Genomic DNA, 21,919 nt, shown 5'->3' with positions numbered 1-21,919 from the left:
GAAGGGTGGCTCATGCATAAATAAAGCATACAGTACATGTTAGCACTATAACCTTGCTCAGGGGTTTCGCTGGAAGCACAGAGCGCATTACTGAGAGGTTTTTATACAGTATCACATAAAGGCTGTGAGCCCGTGCTTTATAACGGGGCCTTTGGTGGACTGCAGGAGAATGCATCGGGGGCAAACTCAGGAGGAACTTGGGAGGACACGCAGGAGAATGTCCTTGGGTCATACACACCAAGACACTTCTGCGTATTCCCACTTGTGTTTACCCTCACTCACGATCTTGACTATCTTTTTTTTTACACAAACAGACACATACACCACGGAAAGCATCTGGTATCATTTGATTTCTGCACTTTCTCCGCTTCGATTTCGATTCAGAATGGAAAAAAGTCTTAAAAAATGAGGCTTGTTTCATGTTTTTGAGCCACAATAAGTAAACAGGTGGCTATGTGTCTCCTAAAACTAATGTTTTACTACAACTCGTGCAAATCTAGGAAACACAATTCCGCCTGGATTACATAGTTTATCAACATAAGAAGGAAATGTTTCTATTGAGCCTATCTGCAAACACCAAATGTTCATACTGAACGAATTTCCAAAACATTTATTGTCAGCAAATTTCATTTGTTTCCCTCCAGTATTCACTCAAGCCAACCAAAGCATGATTAACATTTTATGGTCTCTCTGGCAACTCAAACCACAAAGAATGTGGTCTTTGTTACATTTAGAAACAAATCTAGGCTGATTTGAGACAGGACGTGTTGTCTCTGTCTAGATTTAAGCAAAACCACAATCCTTTAATAGCCTTAAAGACAGATTAGAAGCAAATAACGTTTCTGTTTAAACTCTCACCAAAATGCGTTTGAGCAACAAACGAGTTGAGGGTATTTCCTTCCTCATAAAACACTTGTAACGCAGAATTTTCCTAAACATTTGAAACCTGTGTTGTTTGCACACTGGCAGGATTCTTCTTCGCTGCTTTTGTTAGCGCGCTGCTGTGTTTCTTGGCACATTACTGCCACCTGTAGATCAGTGGAGTAGTGTGAGACCAGTAGCAGTCCACCGTGTACTCATCTGGTGCATGAGAACAAACAAAACAGATTATATTATTGCTCCAATCGAGCTATTAGTGGTAAAAATCCTGGTAAAGGGTATCTTTAAGCGAGCGTTTCAGTAGCCTTAACCTAACAGGATTTACTGACAAGACACAAAACCCCCTGTGCTTTGTTTGCTCAACCCCCGATCTTCTCCCTTTGACTCCTGTGCCGTATACAGATGTCACACGTACTTTAGAAAAAGACTGACTCCAGGCAGCAGGTACTTTTCCCCCAAAACGTATTTGGTAAAGCATTAGTGGTATACAAGCACATTCTGTCGTGTATAGGGTTGGCTATTTGTCATTCTTATGACCATTTAAATCCAAAGAAAAAGAGGAAAGACGACTGTGTAGATGAAGCATCAGATTAGGTCTCGTAACATTTGAGCGTTTAAATATTTCAGCTAGAAACCAGAGATGAAGTTTTTCCTGCCAGTGCAAAAGAAGCACTGCACAAATATTTTTCCTTTAACATTTTGTGGCAGTTGTGGTGAAGTGAATTTGCAGAAAAGTGTATGTGAGAATGCACCTGCTGTGTTTGAACCGCTGCCCAAGTTATTTCTGCGATTAGCTAAAGTGCTGCCAATACCACTGCTCTCTGTGCTTCCTAGCAATACAAAACTTCAAGTTCTTTTCATTCTCCGCTCTTTGGCCGTCTTAGCCACTCAGATATTTCTAGTATAATGGAAATCAAACAAACACACCGAATAGATGTTCAGATCGGCTGCAGTCCAAAAATGGCTTGTGGTTCTCATGAGCGAAGGATTAACTTATACCTGTTTTTTCTTATTTTTAGCCCCATCACCCCCCCCCCCCCCCTACATCTGTGGATGTATAGAACGAAGAAGAAGGAACATGGGACTGGATCACACACAGGAGGAATAGAGCGGCGTGTGTGGGAGGAGTGAGGGATAGACTGGCTGGGGTGTAAAGAGCAGCGGCGAGAAGGGAGCAAAAGATCACAGCAAGGTGGAGAGGAATGAGGCCCAGACGTGAGAACTAATTTGACACATTTGCCCAGAATTCCAGCAACGTCTGCCACTATCAACACATTTACCCTCTTTGTCTTGTTATCGAGGGAGATGAGGCCTCTGAGGTCTAGCATAGGTCAAAAAAGGCAGATCAAAGAAGGTGCTTTTCCAATAGAGGCAGTCATCCAAACGCACAAGCTCTCTCTGCCTCTATTCATACGGAGGAGAAAGAGAGATAAGGCTAAAGAAAAGTGGGACTGACAGTCATTTTCCTGTTCTGGGTAGGGGGTAAAATGTGAGCACGTTGTATTTCACCATATTTGAAGCATAAGTGGTTTTGCTGCCTGCCGTCTGTTTAGATCACACCGTGTCTTTCTATCCGTCTGATTATTTGCCGTCTTTGAATTCCCACTTAACTGTGTTCAAATAACTTCTGAACTTCATTTAAAAGAGCCACGATGACATTCTCTCACTCCCTTTATTATCATCACTTCTAGCTTCAGTTTTAAAGTGAAGCGTCCTATTGATGAAATCCATTTGGAGGCCCTCTTAAGAAAGATAATCACTGATAATGATCTACACACGCTGACGTCTTTCCTGTCCGATAGGAAACCAGATGTGGCTATGTTTTTGATTGAAAGCTTTAAGTCAAGTGTCTCTTTGCATCTCCCTCTTCCTCATCTTACGCTTCGGTTCCAGACTCAACATTTGCCATACGACATAAGGAGCTGTCTACCCCGTACATCAAGCAAGCAGATTGGTTGATCCAACTTCTGTCACAGGGCATGTTCACAATGGAAAAGAAAAACAAAACAAATGTACGCTCAAAATCTGTACAAGTATAAGAAAAATAGCCACTAAAATGTGTCAAGGAATGTAATAAGATATTTGCACTGATGCCCATCATATTGAATGGGTTGGATTGCAACCTGAAGACCTTGGATGTTTCCATCAAATTGCATCCATCCAACCTTTTGTTTACTAAATGACAAGTCAAAATTGAAAGATAAGCCTGTGAATGTTCTCATTTGTCCAGGTCGTCGTTCTCCCCAAAGCAATTTCAGTCCAAAGCAACTGGACTTGGTTATTTTGTCTAGGAAGACGTTTCACATCTCATCCAAGAGGCTTCATCAGTTCATGTACACATCTGACCAGACTGGGACTGGACCAGGACAAGGCTGAGACCAGGCTGGGACTGGTCCAACTAACCGGTGTGAGATCCAGGTATTTAACCTCTCACAAGGCCAATGATGTCACTGAGACCTTTTGTGCTCCAAGTGCCAACGACCATCATTAGAGTGGCAGTCGTTGGTGGGTTGTTGGTTTCGACTTCGTTAGTGCTCTATTGAGTCTAAACGACCGTCGCTGGAGTCACGGGAGGCCTTTTGTGAAAATTTAAAGATAATCCATCCAATAGTTGTTGAGCTATTTCAATCTTGACCAAAGTGGTGGAACCAACCAACACTAGGCAAACAGGTTGAATGCTCATGGGAGCATGTTCCCTTACAATGTCTGGGATAAAGCTCTGTATCACCAAAATCAAATTCCTTAAATAAGTATAAAATCTCTAGTGTAGACTTTACACTGTTGTAAAAAAAACAACCTTGAGCGGAAATCTGTGAGCTGCTGGTGAATTCCATGAGTGATTGCATCCAGACTAAAACTGGAGGGGCTTTGTCGCTGCAGCTACATGTTCTCAGCCTCCTATTAGCAACCTTTGTCTGCCGTAATGAGATATTCACTGTGAAATGTTAATTACTAAACACAGGGCCGAGTGGCTTCCAGTACTGACCCCATTCTGATTCAACTTAATAACAATTACTGTAGTTTTCTGCAAAAGTGGGTTATGAGAAAATTAGGTTGTACAGTGGCAAGCAACTCAATATTGGAACAAAGGAAAACCCCCATTGTCTTAAGTTTGAGAAATCAATCAGTTGTGTTTTTTTTCTTTAGAACAGAGTTCACATTTTTAACTAAATCACAACATGTCGGTCATGATGACACAGGGTGTGTTTTTTTCTCAGTTAGGTGCAAACAATGTGATGACACATGATGTTTATACAGGGCTGACAAGATTTAGTTGTTGGTGTAATTACTTGAGTAGGTAAGCATATTAACATGCCTGTATGTGTGTGAGAGATGGAGGATGTGCGTATGCCAACAGCGTGTGTGTGTGTGTGTGTGTGTGTGTGTGTGTGTGTGTGTGTGTGCGCGTGCGTGTGTGTGCGTGCGTGTGTGTGTGCGTGTTTGCTTGCTACCAGTGGAAGATCGACAGCTATTTTCTCCTGTTTGTATGGCTCTAAATCCACACGTATCTGCATGAATCCGGCCCTGTGTGCTTCTTAATGGCAAAGACCTTCTCTGTTGGCTCAGCGATGAATAACAGTAATTGTTCAACCCACTCCCCGTCTATTCCCTTTGTGCCCCTGCCAGCTGGCATCTGGTGCCCGCCCACAGTAATATTCACCCTCCACCCCTGCCATCGTGTCCCCTTCCTCCAAACACACACACACACACAAACATGCGCACACACACACACGCACACACACACCCCACATAGTACTGCTCTACGTCTGTGATCACGTGACCCTCCAGCGGTGTCCACGCGATTCCTCACTCACAACTTTAACTTCGATGGCGCTTAGTTAGTCATGCATATACAAACACATGCAATGTTGTTCGCACACATACACTACATATAAAATAAAGTGTGTATAAACACACAGATGCCGTAAAGAGGTCTGCTAAGGTTACTGTATCACACTACTTGAACACCTGCAATTACACACACACACACACACACACACACACACACACACACACACACACACACACACACACACACACGAACAAGAGATCCCCTGCCTGTCCTCTCAACCCCCAGTCCAACATTTTCTAAATGATCTAATCAGATTAGCCCCAGATTGCTACCTATTACAGCCTTGCTACTTATTTAGCAATTTAGCTTGGGGGAAAATTGCCCCCCGCTTGATGGCTAATTTTCAGAGGTGACATTTTGCCACATTGGGCCGCAGTGCTGAGGGGCCTGTTGTTGGATAGACAGGGGGTCCAGTTGTAGTAGAGCCATTAGACCTAAATGATCCCCTCTGACTTGATTTACTGACAGGAGTCTTCACATTGTAACAGGTGTGGACAGAGCAGTGTTCAAGGTGAGGGAGCTGAATGGCGGTGCTGTAGTCGCTGAGACCACTTCGGGCTCAAGCTCTGCATTTTCTGGCTTAGTTTGTCTCGCTGTCGTCTCGGTCATGTGATACGGGTGCTGTCATGGCCGCAGGTCTCAACATTTTTCCATTGGGCTTTCTTAATCAGAGCAGCATGTGCCTTAAATATCCCCGATATAAAAGAAACAAGCGTTCAATTTCTCACACTAAATTATTATCATATTGTTTTATTTTAACATGTATTGAATAGGCGACACGGTGGTGTGGTGGCCAGCACTGTCACCTTACAACAAGGGGGTTTCCTGATTCGAATCCCGGCTGGGGCCCTTCTGTGTGGAGTTTGCATGTTCTCCTCGTGTCTGCGTGGGTTTTCTCCGGGTTCTCCGGTTTCCTCCCACAGTCCAAAGACGTGCAGGTGTTCGGTTCATTGGTGACTCTTAATCACCCGTAGGTGTGAATGGTTGTCTGTCTCTGTTCGTCTCTATGTGCCCTGTGATAGACTAGCTTCCTGTCCAGGGTGGACCCCGCCTCACGCCCGATGTCACCCCCCCCCCCCCCCCCCCCCCCCCCCCCCGACGTCAAGTACGCCTGACGTCAGACAGAATCCACCTTTAAGGCACTTCGGCCTCGCCTTCAATTTTCAGACCCGGAAGCTACGTCCATCTTCATTATGGAGTCTGTGCTCGATCCCAAAATCATATTTCTTATTTTATCCCTCACAGTGGTTAAAGTGGAAGAACCAACACCGGCGGTTTTAGTGGTTTGATTGGCTTTGCAGCCACCCACACAGAGAATATATTTAACCCTGATGCTGTAAGGTGCACCGGCTAATGGCATCTGCTGCACCAAATGGGATATGTTATGCTGCATGCTGTTGCGTGTGTACGCTGTTATGCGAAAGTGCATCAATAATCCCTGGTGAGTTATGAACTGACCATGATTATGGCCCTGCGACTGCAGGAAATCCGTTTGAGGCTGTAAAATATAAAACCATGACATTATAAATATGCAGGCCATTAAAAACAGCCAGCTGACATTGCCAGAAATAACCCCGACACACTGTCCAAGGCAGAAATATGGATTATCGTCTAATGCAATACAATTCTCTTTATATTGTTCATGATCTGGAAAACTCCCTCTGCTCTCATTTATAATGAATGGAAAAACCTGATGATGTCCATGGAGGGTGACTTTATTGCTGTGTGTGTTTGTGTCTTTGTTTTTCTCTGTTGCTTTTAAGATTATTTGTCAGTGGGGATCTTAGTTAGATTTACAGAGTAGGTAAGAAGATACACAAACAAAAAATATTATCACATGGAACTAGTATCATCTCATTAGACGTGCACAGAGTTGAACAGTAAAGTAAAGTCGAGTAGTAAATATCAGTCATTTATGAATCAGCTCTTATTTGTAATGTAAAAACTAGTGTGCAATATATATATTATACATATACTTTATTTTTCTTTAGTGAAATGCAGGCAGGCAGCAGTGGAGCCTATGAAAGACAATGAACAATCTCCCCACAACTACAAGGTGCATTTAGTCATTGTTCTGGAGCTTTCGATTAAAATCGCAGTCCTTGGCAGAGAGATACCCACCTGTCAAGGAAAAGTGTTTTACTGCCTCCGGGCAAAGTTTTCAAGTCTTTTCCACCTGCGATCACATCCAATGGTGAGGTCATGATGTACTTGTGTACACTTCACTGCAGCAAGGGAGACATGTTAACTGCTGCTGGTCCACAAATACATGATTTTGGGGGGTCGTTAACTTGCCTTATAAGTACTTTCATCCATGTTGGCTTAAAAAAATTGAAAAGAGCTCTAATGATAGTAGGTCAAGAACCGCACCACAAGGCCCTAATGTCTTTTATACGCATTTTAGCTAGGGATGGGCACGAGATTGAGAAATCGCATTAAAAACTCGAGGGGGATCGATCTTTCAAAGAGGGAAAATTATTTTTAGAAGGCCTCTTCCGTGGCAGCGGAACAGCAAGCGAACGTCCGACCATCACGTTACATCAACGCTCTCTGTCCACGCTGAATCCGTTGCATATGCACTGAATGTGTAGACGAGTAATTTAATATACTGCGGAAAAAAATATACATTTCCTGTGCAAAAGCTGAGTCCCGAAGTTTTTAGCAAATGAGGAGGCAGTGCCTTCACTTCTAATGCCATCAACCCAACCCTCCTTCGCAGCAGATGCATTTGCCACGCATGCACACACACAATCACACGGACACACACACACGCACACACGCACACACCAGACAAACTTATTTCCTTAGAGACACAGAGAAAAAGATCGATTTCCCTCATTAACCCCTCAAATTCCCTCATATAGCAGTAAAAACAGTAAACAGTAAAGAAAGAAAAATCCGCTCTTCTGCGGTTGAATTCAAGGCTTCAGTGACAACCAGCAAATTTAATGTTAAGCTTTGTTGATGAGTTTTACAGAGTGCAAAGGTTGGAGGTTAATTCCTTAATTAGCGGAGGTCCTCACACACTACTTGTCCCTTGTGAATGAGACTAAAGACGTTGAAAGACAGAAAAGCAGAGAAAGTAGCATCCTTTTTGCACACTGATTATCTGCACTGAGGCATTAGTAGAAGCAAAACAGCAGCATTATGGCTCTAATGACGACCAATTTGCAGACCCCTGAGGACCCCAGCTGTGCCCAGGGCCAGACATATTGGCCTGTGATGGGCTAAACCAAGCCTATTTACCCATTCTCTTTCTCCCCAACCTATAACAGCCAGCCACACGCAAACACATATGCATAATGGAGAAATAATGGAATCTTCTAATAATTTGTTTTGGCCAGGGAGGAAAGCAGAGGGATGGAGAGTCTGAGTCTGGCTTTCTAAATGACATGCCCCGGTGGCCTAACACGATTAGAATTTAAACTATGAGGCCGCCGAGCCCTTCTTCAGGGGTCGAGATGAAATATTGAGATTGACGCCGTGGCTTTTGCTCTCTTCCCGGCTTCCCGCGACATTCCCTCACTCTGACACTTGTCTGCCAATCAAAGTGATGGACAGCTAACACGGAGAGAACAAAGACGGGGTCCGCTGAGCCAGTTTGTTTTAGTCGGTTTGGTGGTGAAGGAGGTTTGAGTGACACCTCGACGCTTGGAGACACAGTGCTTTACTGAAGGGATGTTCTGCAGTTTATTTAGTGGTAAAATCATGTGGAGGAAATGTTGTCAGGCTGAGAGTTCATGTGCAGGAGCTGCTGTCAACCATATTTACTACCAAAGAGCAATAAAATCTCTCTTTTGTTCCTTTCTATTATGTTATGTTGTTTGCTGACAACAAATATCTTCTTGACATTTGCAATATGAAATGTCATAATAATAATAAAATAATATGACAATATGTTTTCTGTTCCATGCTATTCCGGTAACAATGGTCTTGTCGACATGCACATGCAATGTTGTAGTCATTTCAATGTCATTTTATGTCGTTTAATGTCATTTTAACACATTTTCATCCGGTCAAACTGATGTTGAAGACGTAGAAGAGGATGGAGTGTGTTAGAATCTCTCTCATGTAAGAACATGAACCACAGAAACAGTGTTTGGCTCATAATTATTTGAATATTTTCTCCTTCCTGGATAATGCAAGTGTGTGCGTGTGCGTGTGCGTGTGTGTGTGTGGAAACCAAGAGTGTGTTTGCACATGCATGTTGTTCTCTCCATCCTTTTGCACATTTACAGCAATTTTATTGTGCATACACGTGTGTTTGTGAGAGTGTGTAGAGGTTAAAAGGTTGCCAGTCTCCAGACTCCCAGGTTCCAGGCTGCCAGTGAACATATGTTTGTCTCTGTGATCTCTTGGCCCAGCAGCCATACAGGCTGAGTGTGTGTCCCCTCAGACTCTGCCACTGCCAGAAGAGCAAACATGTTGATGTGAGTCTGAGTGAAGACGCTGCTCCCTGGAAGAAGCTGTAGCAGCGACTGGGTGAATAGATGGTTTAAAACCCCAGTCTGCTGTTGCCTCCCAACACCCTTTCCACCAACAAAGGGTGGTCTACCTATGTGGATGGTTAAAGGGGAAAAGCTGGCTTACACCATTTGTGGATTGGGCTTTAAGAAGTTATCATCATGGCAGTCAGCCCCTCTTGTGATGTCTTCATACAACCAGGGCCAGCTCATGGTCCTGTGAGGCTCCTGGGGAAAGTTCCTCCTTTTTCCTATGTTGCTGTTTTTCTTGCCTTTCTAGCGGTTTGACAAGTTCTGACTCTACTGACAAAGTGACCCTGGGCTGAGATGTTTGGCACATGCTACTACACCGATCATTTTTTATTTTGGCTAATCGCCCTTTCAGACACCACTGTGCTCTAAAACCCATTATTTCCAACGGCTTGCACCCCACCACTACCGCCACCGCTTTTTGCCGCATCAAACACTAGGGGCCCATCGAACACTGAAGGGTCTGGTGGGCCCTAGTGGTTAGCTAGGTGCTATGAGCACCTGGGAGCCTAGTGGTCAGCTTATGTTGTACACACTGAGGGCCCTGGCATTCAACTTCCTTTGAAAGCCTTGGGTCATGCACCGCTTGGAGGCCCCCTGGCAGTCCGAGGCCCTGGGGCACTGGTCCCACTGGCCCAGTCCATAACCCAGCCATGCATACAACTGCACCTGCAACTGCACCAGCTGACATGACTGTGACACTTGTGCTGGAAAGTAAAGTCAACATCACTTGCCATGTCTCTACCACAGCTGGTGGGATCTGTATTTTTAGGGCTAGTGTAAAGCCGACTGTCAGGATCCCACTGCGCTGTATTTGTACTGACAGTCAGAAATAACAGAAATAGGTATGCGAAAATGTTGGGTAAGCGAAAATGTTGTCTGCTGATGTACTGTTTTAGATTTAGACTGACTCTCTATATGTTTTGGATTCCAGTAGTTCCAGAGGAGATTTCTTTGTGACTATGACTGTTAATATCACATAGCATGGAAAAGGGCCTCTACTTATTATCGATATATTACATTTTGCTGCTCCAAGCACTATTTTTCTGTTGCTGAAACTATTAGAAATGTGAAATTTGTCACCTGTACTGAGAAACTGACAGAGAGGTATCACCCATCTCTGCATTTTCCTTCAGTTCTAGAGAGCTTTTTAGCATCTTTCAACTCTGACACAGTTAGCAACCAGCTGGGGAACATAGTGGAGCATTTAGCCGTCAGAGACATATGTTTTCCTCAGAAGTTGAGACCGAACCAGAGCTGAAAGGACAGTGAATATGGTGTGATCAGCATTGTGTAAGGCTTAGCTGTTAGCATCAATGTTGCAAGGTAGATTGCCAAATATGAGACTGTAGTGCTAAAATGTAGCAGTGGGCAGGACTTACACAAAAGACAACATCTCATCTCATCTTCAGCCGCTTATCCGGGGTCGGGTCTCGGGGGCAGCAGCTTTAGCAGGGGACCCCAAACTTCCCTTTCCCGGGCCACATTAACCAGCTCTAACTGGGGGATCCCGAGGCGTTCCCAGGCCAGCGTGGAGATAAAATCTCTCCACCTAGTCCTGGGTCTTCCCCGAGGCCTCCTCCCAGCTGGATGTGCCTGGAACCCTCCCTTGGGAGGCGCCCAGGTTTCATCCTTACTAGATGATCCTGAACCACCTCAACTGGCTCCTTCCAATGCAAAGGAGCAGCGGCTCTACTCTGAGTTCCTCACGGATGGCTGAACTTCTCCCCCTCTCTCTAAGAGAGACTCCAGCCCCCCTCCTGAGGAAACACATTTTGGCCGCTTGTACCCGCGACCTCGTTCTTTCGGTCCTGGCCCAGCTTTCATGACCATAGGTGAGGGTAGGAACCAAGATTGACCGCTAGATCCAGAGCTTTGCCTTCCGACTCAGCTCTCTTTTCGTCACTATTTATAAAAAAAAATAAAAAATGTACCTGTGTTCACCATCTGTTTAAACGCTGCCTTCTTCCCTGCAGTTCTTACTTAAAGGTGGACTGCTGAAATGGGTGATTTTGTGTGTGTGAGAAGAGGGGGTGAAGGATTATACAGTTATATAATTGCTGTATTATATATGCTGTATGCTGTAGCTTTAATAGTAGAAATTGGGAAGTGCCAAGAAGGGCGGGTGATGTGTTTGAACCACAGAAAGTACTTGAATAATTATAAAATCACATTACACTTTCCACCGCAGCCACAAGCTGATCGTAAGTGTCGGGGTTTTACATGTTGGGAGATCCTTCTTGACAGACTAACTGCTGATTTTCTGACCATCGCGCCGCTCCCATTACTCTGTAAAAATAACAGAGTAAGAGAGGGAGAGTAAGCGCTGATCAGATTTCACACATGATAGTTATGAGGTTGTAGATACCATTACAGTTATTTTAATATGGCCAGCAATACTCCGAGAAGGCTCACTGGGGGAATATAATGTGATTTTAAACCCCTTGTAAATATTTTGCCACAAGAGGGGGCTAGGATAGTTGTAACTGTCCATTACTTTACGTGACATGGTCAAAAAAAGGATCCCAGACCTGCTTAAAAAAGTAATAAAACCCAAGAGACATCTTTATTTCATTATTTTCCTTTGAGCAGTTTATTTTTTTTAACTTGTGAAGTGTTTAATCAGCATTGTTATTGTACTTGAGTTTACTGGTCACATAGGAACTCTGGTGTGAGTCAGATAATATTTCTCTGTTTCCCATAACTCCGTCCAAACTGAGGCACTCGTCCACTTCACAGAGCTGTTTTGATAGAGACATCCAGCCCATTTTCAGTGAAAGTCATGTCTCATTTGTGCTAACTTGGCCTCAATACCGTCAGAGAGGAAGAGAGAGAGGGGGGGGGGGGGGGAAATGGAGGGCTAGAGGAAGAGAGGAAGAGAATGGCTGAGGGATGGCCAGAAGACAAGAAAAGAAAAGATTTGTTCCTTATTCATCTGATTCTAATTTGGATGTAAATTGCAGGCTGATGTCACAGCCGAGCGGCACGTTGCTGGGTAATCACAGTGGAATCCAGGAGAGTGAAGCCAGAGAAATATTCTGCTGGACAGGTGCACAACAGAGCCGCTCGATAGAGCTGTCGTTCTATCTGCGCCTTCTATCTCGCACTCGACAGAACAGACACAGCAAACGCTGTTGCATACGGCTGTGCCCATACTCACTGTCATACAGAACAAGCCTCAAAGTTCAATCTGGAACTCGGGCGTCGAGGCCGGAGCAGCAGCAGCAGCTGTTACTGCCAACAGCTAACTCTCTTTTCTTTCTTCCTTCTTCTCACTTGCACACACTCCCATACATATGCATCCCCACCCTCATTCTCATTCTACTCTTTCGCTCGTTTCTTTTTCTCCCTGTATAACCCCCCCGCGCCGACATCGGCCCACTTCTGGGTGGCATCTGCTAGTGTTTATTAACAAAAATAATCTCAACCCATTTATTTGCAGAGTCAAGGCAGAAATGTGCTGTCTAATTGTTTACCTCTTGTAAATCAGTGTGATGCTGCTCTCCCGCCGACACACACACACGCACATTCCTCCGACCTGTCCCCGTTTGATGATGTCAGAGGTGGATTGTGGGTCTTTTGGTTGGGGGCAGCGTATGGCTAAGTGACTGCGAGAGCCCCCAGTAATCCCTCTGTTCAGGATGGGGCCCGCTGGGGCCCAATGAAAGATGTAATAGGATCCCTCTGTATGCCTGCTTCCCCTGCAGGGCTGGAGATTAACACTAGTGTCATATTCGGCTGGACCTCTCTGTCACACTCCCTAACAAGGCTGGACGTTTCACAGGCCTGAGACCAAATATCTGCGAAGATTATCGCAGCGTTTGTTCAGGATTCTGATTTTCTGATGCTTACGTTACTAGGGACAAGGCTTTTTTTGTGTGTCTTTATGTATGTATGTTTGCTACTTTATGCAAGGACTTAACACATTGCAGAGATTCAAAATATATATTTTAATGGATTATTCATATTTAAATTGGCAGTAAGTGGCATCAATATCATGGTATCCTGCACATACGTACTGAAATATGCAAAGTTGCTAGGAGCTTAACCGTATTTCATCTGTTGATATAAGTGAGCAGCCAAAACAGCAACGGTCATAACCAAAGGCTTCCCTCCCGTGTCTTACTTATTTTTCCAGGTCTGCCTTCCTTGCCAGAGAGCAAAAGGCCTACAGCATAATTTCCTTTAGGCTAATGACGTCTGTGGAAAAACAGAACAACAGGAGAAGAAATGGTGTTGGTTCACTGCCGCCGATTCTGTGTCAGACCCCGGAGAGAAATAGTGACTATCCCCCACGTCACGTCACGAGGTGTCAGTCAGCCAGGGTTTGTGTGAGGGCTCGCAGCTCCATATTTTAGATGCCACTTGTTTTGGGTGAATAAAACACACGCGTACACACTCAGGCATGAAGACAAATAAAAAAATGAGGAGACACAAGGCTGCCAACACTTGCTGCCAACAGCTCTGGAGCCACTAAAACAGCCAGCTTTGACCAGTTTCAGTGGCAGCAGTGACAGAGGGGGAGAGCTGTGGCTTCTGAGTAGAAAGCCATTCTGCTGCAGCTTGGCAAACGTGTGTGTGTGTGTGTGTGTGTGTGTGTGTGTGTGTGTGTGTGTGTGTGTGTGTGTGTGTGTGTGTGTGTGTGTGTGTGTGTGTGTGTGTGTGTGTGTGTGTGTGTGTGTGTGTGTGTGTGTGTGTGTGTGTGTGTGTGTGTGTGTGTGTGTGTGTGTGTGTGTGTGTGTGTGTGTGTGTGTGTGTGTGTGTGGAGTCTCCAGTGCTGGAAAGGCTTCAGAGAAAATAGAAAGTCTGTGTGTGTGTCAGTGCATGGCCACAGTAGTCTGGCAACCTAACATGCATACGTGCACATGGGGACTTAGTGGTGGGAAAACTCCTCTAACACTAGTGCACGCACGCCACGCACACACGGGCACACACACACAGTCAGGAGTCAGCTGTCTACCTCTGCTTCTCAGCTCATTAAACCAAATCCCAGGGACTGGACTGAAGAATTTAAATGAGAACCCCCCCACCTTTGAAGTTTTGCCCCTTTCAGCTCACTTCAGCCGTAGTTGCACTTCTAGCCTCTAACAGGTACAACACGTCCACCTTGTCAATGCTCCGTGGCCCTTCATTCTGTACTGCGTGTGGCCTGTGCTGCACCTTTGGGCGTCACACTGGTAGCTCAAGCCGACACTGGCGACACTGACAGCCCCTTTTTCCTGGGCTCTGACCTTGGGGAGGGGGAACTTAGTTTTAAACCCTGAAATCTTATATACGTGTAAATCCGACAAAAATCCCCCGCCCAACACTTCCAGCCAGCCCATGTTTGTCTGTGCCTTGTAGCTCCAGGTCCCCACGGAAACTGGATAACAGCAGTGTTTAGAGGAGCTCTGGATTCATTTGGGATAACAGGGCTTGCCTGACAGGCTGAGGGACCGTCCACGGTCTCTTGCAACAGTAACCAGAGAGAGAGAGAGAGAGAGGGGTGAAAGAGAGAGCAGATTAGAGGTTTTCAATGAAAGGACTAGAGGTAACTGTTTTGCAAAAGAGGCTGATCCTCTTGTTTACTTCACTGCCCTGACACTAAAAACACCCAACTGCAGTGCTTGATTTTGTGTGTAGAGGGAATTTCATGACCCTTGGGTAACATAAACCTGTTCACACCCCTCTCTGAATCCCTGTCTCCGGGAAACAATTAGTTTTTCATGTGGTTTACTTACGTTATACTGCTACGCAGCTCGTGTTAAAGAGAAGATGAGGAAATAGGTCAAAAGCTTTTATTTGGGTTTTTGTCAATGAAAGGAACTTCCTTGAAGTTTTCAGTGTGCTTACCAAGTTTTGACAGCTGTAAAAGTCATCGACGAAGACTCAAGTGAGCAGTTGTCTGCAGCAGAAATGTAAAAATCTTCTCTGTCAGTGTGATTTTTCGGATTTAGCCGTCATACTTTGACGTCTCTCATGATGGCTTTAGTTTAAGTCATATCGTTGTTTCTTGATTTACGCAGAAACACTTTATAACCTCTGTAAAAGTCCAGAATAGTCTCACAAGAACCCATGGGAGCAGCTGTCTGAGAATCTGCATCTCTATTTGAATTTTTTTTCACTGTCTCATCTTCCTTTGCCGTGAACTTCACAAGACATCCCTTTCCCCTCCCTCACATGTGACCTCCGACCCAACCTTGATTCTTCCTTTTTCACCGTTTGCCAATTTTTCTTCCCTGGCTGTTTCTCTATGAAACTATCCTACCCCCCTACCCCCCTCAGCCAGCCATCATCCAGCGGCCCTCACTCTCTGTATCAGCTTTTTGTCAGGGATTTGCCTCCTCAATCCCACAAATCAACAGAGGATAGATGCCTATTGTGCCTAATCAAAGCACTTCCTCCTGGGGTAATCCCTCAATTTGAGCAGGAAGAAAAGCCCAGTGAAGGGGGGAATGTTCTGGATCAATCCTATGAAGGGCCCATATTATGCACTCTCATTTAGATTTCACCAAAGAGACATAGCCAGCCAGCGTTCGTAACCCCCCCATACCCTCCCCTCCAACCACCTCTGACTGCTCTTTCCTTTTCTGTTTGTGTTTATCTTTATTTCACTCCCCTTTCTCTCTTTATTAATCTGTTTTTCCCTCTGTGTTATTGTTCAGCGAGTGTCCTGGCGTGCCGGCTGGTTAGCACGTGGCAGCTCTTTCAGCGCTGCTTGTTTACCGGAGGAAGGTTGAGGATGATTGACTTGTCGCTGGCGAAAGCTTGTTTGTACAGTGGATGTGGGATGACAGGAGCATCAACCTAGATGTTTCAGTCAGCCTGCACACAAAGGCCCAGTCAGCTTTTGAGGAGGTGGAGATGTAGAGACATTTGTCAGGTTAGCTTCACTGGGAACTGTGCCTATGTCATTTTGGTCATTTATGCTCAGATAAGTAGGAAATGTTGTTGGATTGCTTCTGTGTTTGGTGCATGTTTACCCCATTTCTCATCCACTGAAAGATTGGAGGGGGGGGGGGGGGGGCGTGGAAACTCTGGAGTCCAGTTTGAGTCACAGAACAATGCATTTAAAGTCTGCGGATACACTGCACAACTGTTTATGATACTCACAGACACACAGACATTTGCAGACCGATTTTTACAACTCTGCAAAATGATCATGGCAGCTATGGTAAAAATAGAGCGTTTTGAGAAAACAGAGTATATGTGATTGGCCAACGTAGCGCCTTGACCCTGGGCTGCTTTGCCGGAGCCCTCTGTGTTGGCAACCCTGCTGCTCCCATGGTCTCTGCTGAGCTAAAGTCAGTCTAAACATGGTCTAAGTCATTAGCCTTACTCTGACTTTTAGCTTGATTAGGCTAAACCTCAATTAACCTCTGTTAACTGGCATTGTTGCGTAACTAACAAACTTTGGCAGTAAGCAACAAACAGTTTTGATGAGTTAGTGTCACTTTTGTGTATTTGTCATTTTGTAATGAACTGGTAAAATGAGGCACAGCACTTTTTATAGTGAAAGTGTCTTTCTTTCTCTTTAAGCTCTGCCAACACCTCTAACAAGGCACATAAAAGATATAGCTAGTTCTAATTCTCAGATTAGGCGTTGCAGTCTTGTCCCGCTCTCAGGCTTTCTTAAGGAGTTGCTATGGCTAGACGGCAACAGATGGTTCTGTTGTGTCTGTTAGATCTTTAAGTAGTTGTTGTGTTAAGTCTTAAAGACAGCTGCCATTGGTTTCTGTGCCATGTCTGTCTTGAGAAAAGATTCCTGCACTCAGTCGGACTAACCAGGACGAATAAAAAAAGTTATAAAAATATAATCCAATCGCCCCACCTGTTCCTTCTACTCCTCGGGTTTATTACTACCTCTAATGCTTATATAAGGACGCATTCTCTCTATTTTGACGCCTTTGATGTTGAAGTCTCCGTGGAATATCTCTTTTCTCCTCCGATTCATTGATGCCGTGTAACCTAAACTCAGGGTTTTGTACATGGGAGCTGCATCAGTAGATGTCATTGAACAAAGCTGACAGAACATGACCTTTACCGGAGTTCTGAGGTTACTGTTCTCAAGCGGAGGAAGTCAAAATAGATGAGTGGATTAAGTGAGAGCCAGCGTCCCTCGAGACTCATTAGAATGGGAGAGGAATAAGGAGAGAGAGAGAGAAAAGGACCGATACCAGCTGGACCGACTTCCCTTCACATCTGACCTCATCCCCAAGAAAAGGCTTTACGGATGTCCATCTGGTCAGGTACCCAGGCTAGACAGTGAAATAATCTGTGCTCCGTACATCCGGCGTCTTTAAATTGCTCTTTTGAGGCGAACAAACAATCTCCAAACCTAAAGATATTTAATTTACAACGAAGAAAAGCCGCAAACCCTCATATTTGTGAATCAGGAACAAACCACCTAATTGATAATCTAAAGTGTTGCTGATTAATTTTCTGTTGCTCGATAAATAACTAATAATTGACTTTGTATGACCAGGACCCAATCAGAATCTCTGTGAGGATTCGTCATGTTGCTTAATTCAAAAAAGTCAGTTGTTCCTGAACATGTTTGGTCTTCACACAGTCACACACGTACACTCCTGTTCTACTGTACAACCACAACCCTCTGCTGTTGGCCCGTGCAGTGTTGCTGCGCTTGAATAAGGACATTAAAGTTCATGAAAATCTTAAGGACAACACTTCTCACAGAGCGAGAATACAGACAGGTCCAGTGTAAAATGCCAGCCATGTGTGGCCCAGATTGTGATGATGTGATGGATGATGTGAGTAATTCTCATTAACTGGGAAATGGCACATTAACATTTATTACTTTTGAAGGAGGAATGATTACCTGCGTGTGCACTGGTTGAACACAGCCCTGTGTGCAGGCACTTTAATTCCCAGATTACGCTATCCTCATATATACCGCCTTGTGAAACAGAACACACGGCTGCTTTATTTTCTTGCTGGCTGGCACTTTGGGCAACTGCTGTAAACTTTTGGTCCAACTCCTCTTCTTACTGCCACTTCCTTCATTTAGAAATTATTATTTTTTTCTCCCTCCACCGGCAACAGAACAAGTTCTTAGCCACCGTCTTACTTTCCCTCCGTCTGCCTCTGTACACCATCCTGTTCTCCAGTGAGTATGGCTCTCTCCTCTCTCTGGGGCCCACAAGTGTCCCAATCCCTTCCTCTGGCCTCGGTTTCTAACCTAGATCAAATGTTAGGCTTTAAAAAGCTAAAGTTTGATGTGGATGAGCAACTGCCTATGAAACACTTTAATCCGCAATGCTGTAATGTATTTAATTTCACACCCTCTGATGGTGTTGCCCCTTCTTAGGATTACCCGAGGGAAGACGGGGGTGGGGGTGGGGCACAAGGGCATGGCAGCGGAGGAGGGGGGCAGTCACTGAAGCCCTTCGTAGGGAGAGAACAAGATTTAGGAAAGACAGAGAGAGGGAGAGAGAGGCAATCAAGAGCTGTGCGAGGAAAAGTGGGGAGTGACAGTAAACAATAGGGGGAAAAAAAAGATGCAAGAATCTACTGAGACAATAAAAGTGATATATGTAAGCAGAGAGAAGAGTGCGAGTCAGGGAAAAAAAAGTGATAAGTGAGGGGGTAAAAAATCATTTCTTAAACCGTGGAGAAATCTCGCCACAGAGCTGGCTTCACAGAGAAAAAGAAGAATGCCACTTTACAATTCTGAATGCTTGTATTCAAATAGGAAGTCGGAGCTTTTGGAGCCCGAAGAATGCAGCTATATCTGCATTGTCACCCCTCCCTCCCCTGCTTGGATAAGGGGAAAAGACACCCTGGCAAATCCCATTGTAGAGCTTGGGAGCTGCATAAAAGTTAAGGAGCGATGGATATAGTCTTGGCCCCCTTATGAGATGAGGATCTATCTGGCCTGGCTTCGGAAGCCCTAGACGCATACGCAGGGATATTGGAGGCAATAATTCCCCGGGACGGGAGCACACACAGGCTCCTTTATATCGCCCCCTAATATCCAATTTACGGGCTCAGGCCCTCCGCCAGAGCAGCCCCCGAGAACTTAGAATGCACAAACGCCAGCGTGAGATGGAATTAGGGCCAAGTTCTCTTTTCTTCTGTTTGCCAAAAGTTTGAGGCTTACAGAAATATGAAACTGTTTTGCTCTCTCTCTCTCTCTCACCCCTCAATCCCCCACCCTCCTTCCCTTCCCTCCCCTCTTCTGTCCGTTAACCCGATTCATCCATTAAATAGACAAGGAACTGAAAGCAATAAATAATTTGGGCCCGGGATGGAAAATGACTTGATGTTGTGTGGTTTTGGTTAATATACGGCGAGCTTTTCCAACACAGTGAGTAAGAAATGTTGTAAACAAGCATCACTGATTGGAAATAAGAAGCAGTTGTTAAATATATTTGGTTTTTCTTTGAGATTTGTCAAGCTGGGGGTATTATGGCCGTGCCAAGAGTCTGTAAATAAGGGAGGTTTGATTATCTAGAGGAAAAATACAGAGGGGTGAGGGGAGTCTATCACGCTTAGATGAGCGGGGATTTATTTAGGTTTTGGGTGAAAAAGTAAAAGTTAGAAAGTGTATACATGCTTAAGAGGCGTGATATTCCCCCTCTGCTGATCTCCTTATCCTCTCCTTAGCCTCCCTAAGCGGTATGTGGTCTGCATACACACACAGTGACTTTCCCTCCACCATTGCTGGATGAATCTCCTGTGAACCTTGCCTGCCTGCCTTGCCTGTGGATGTATTTACTCATAACAAGGGCTTAGGCCAATAAGAATATATGGTGATTTATACTGTGACCAGCAGAGGATTGTGTTGCCCTGATGCTTTAAGTATTTTACACTTTGCTAAACTCTCTGACACCTCCGTGGATAAAATCCCCCATTTGTACCAGCACCGTCTCTGCCTGCTCACAACTCTGCACAAAGCAACAAAACAAAACCACGATTGAACCTTGAAAGCAACATGGAGGCGAGAGATGGCTCACGGGGTGCTTACACCGAACAGCATTATGTAACGAGAGACTGTCCTCCCATGAAAAACAAGCAAGCGCCCCAAAAGGTTTACGTTCGAGTGACAAAGGCTGCTAGCGGCAACAGCAATTATGACTCTTGCGTGTCGGGAGCAAATTAAGAAGTCAAGTGAAGTTGTTAAAGTGTAAAAAAGAGGCCCAGGTAGATGATGGATCAAAGAACTGTTTTTTCCCTTTCCTATCGTCATGGCTAAAGTTAAGGAATGATTGACGAAACCAAATGGTATTGGTAACTATGCTAACCGAGTCCTCCCTATGTTAAAGAAGTAGTGATTTTAACCTAAACAACGACAAAACAAGCAATTTCAAAGCGCCATATTTTTTTGACCAAGCGATCGAGTAATTCATCGACAGATACCACCAAACATGACAGTTTTGCCCTTTGATTTGATCCAAATAGCAAGGGAGGAGGTGAGGTGTGACAAAGAGCATCAAAGTCTGCAGAGGGACGAGGTTCGGTTGGTCGATGGGCCAAACAAACACTGTAACAAACTTACTAATTTTAAAACTTTTCCTAAAGCTACCCAAGTAGCTTTGTTGCTTTAACTTGTCCAAGTCTGTTAAACAACATTAACCACGTTTGAAACTGAAGCTGCGGTCATATGTGTCACACTTTGGGAGTCATTGGCAAGCAACCTAGTCTGTCGTTTAGGTATGATGATATGTAGGTTGTATTTAGCAAATATACCTGTAATATGGAATTCAATTCACAAGGAGCGTCACTTCCCTGCGACCCGTTAATTGTGAGCTGCTGTGAAACGCATTCTGGTAGCATGGTGGCGAGTTTAGAGAGAGGGGGTGTTGAGTTGCCGGCTCCTTAGTTTCATAAAGTTGAGGTCCAGGCTACTTTATGTAAATCACAAGCATCTAGCATGACTCGCCCCCCTCTGGAAACAACTGAAAATATTTCAAACTAATTGTGTTGATCTTAAAATGTGTTCAGGAACAAATTTCAGTGAGTTATTTGCGTAATATAAGGGAGAGTTTCCGAACCAGCAGCCATTTTGGTCTGTTTTCAGTCTGGAAGCAGGCAGCCCAAGACTGACGCGTTTGTCCAGTCGGATGCAACCATTATGGTTATCGGAGTGTGTTGTCTGTTTTCTCAGGTTGTCATTGGTCATCGAGAAGAAATGAATAATTGCTAGTGATAAGCCCATCGAGTGCGCAGTACTGGGAAGTGGGTTGACCCCTCCGGTGCACAAATGCCAAAGTGGACACGTACCATCCTACCTTTATAATGTAATAAAATAAATTCTGTCAGTTCAAATTGTTTTACACTTACTGGTTTGTCAACCAACGCCAAGACTGATCACATTATTTTCATTTCTGCTGTCATTTATATTGTAATTCGAAGCCTGACAAGCTGATTTCCACCAGGCTGATAATTAATTATATAATAATATATAATATTTGACCCTTTACTTGAAATCGAGAAGTAACATAAAGGCAACCTCTCGTGCCGACTATTCATCTCCATCTCCATCTGTCTCTGTCTTCATTTACCAGGTCATTCTGGCCAAACTCTCCAAATGGCATCACACTTTAGAATCTGGTGCTGATACCATCCATCTATCTTCCCTGAAAGGTCAAGCAGAGTGTGCCCGAGTCATAAAAATCCCCCATCTCATTATTTGAGCATTTCTCCGCCCAGTGGCAGAGGTGCAGTGCAGAGGAAATGGAATGATATATCGGAG

The sequence above is a fragment of the Echiichthys vipera genome (genome assembly GCF_963691815.1).
Source record: "Echiichthys vipera genome assembly, chromosome: 11".
In the NCBI taxonomy this organism is placed as follows: Eukaryota; Metazoa; Chordata; class Actinopteri; order Perciformes; family Trachinidae; genus Echiichthys; species Echiichthys vipera.
Note: the sequence above shows the minus strand (reverse complement) of the source record.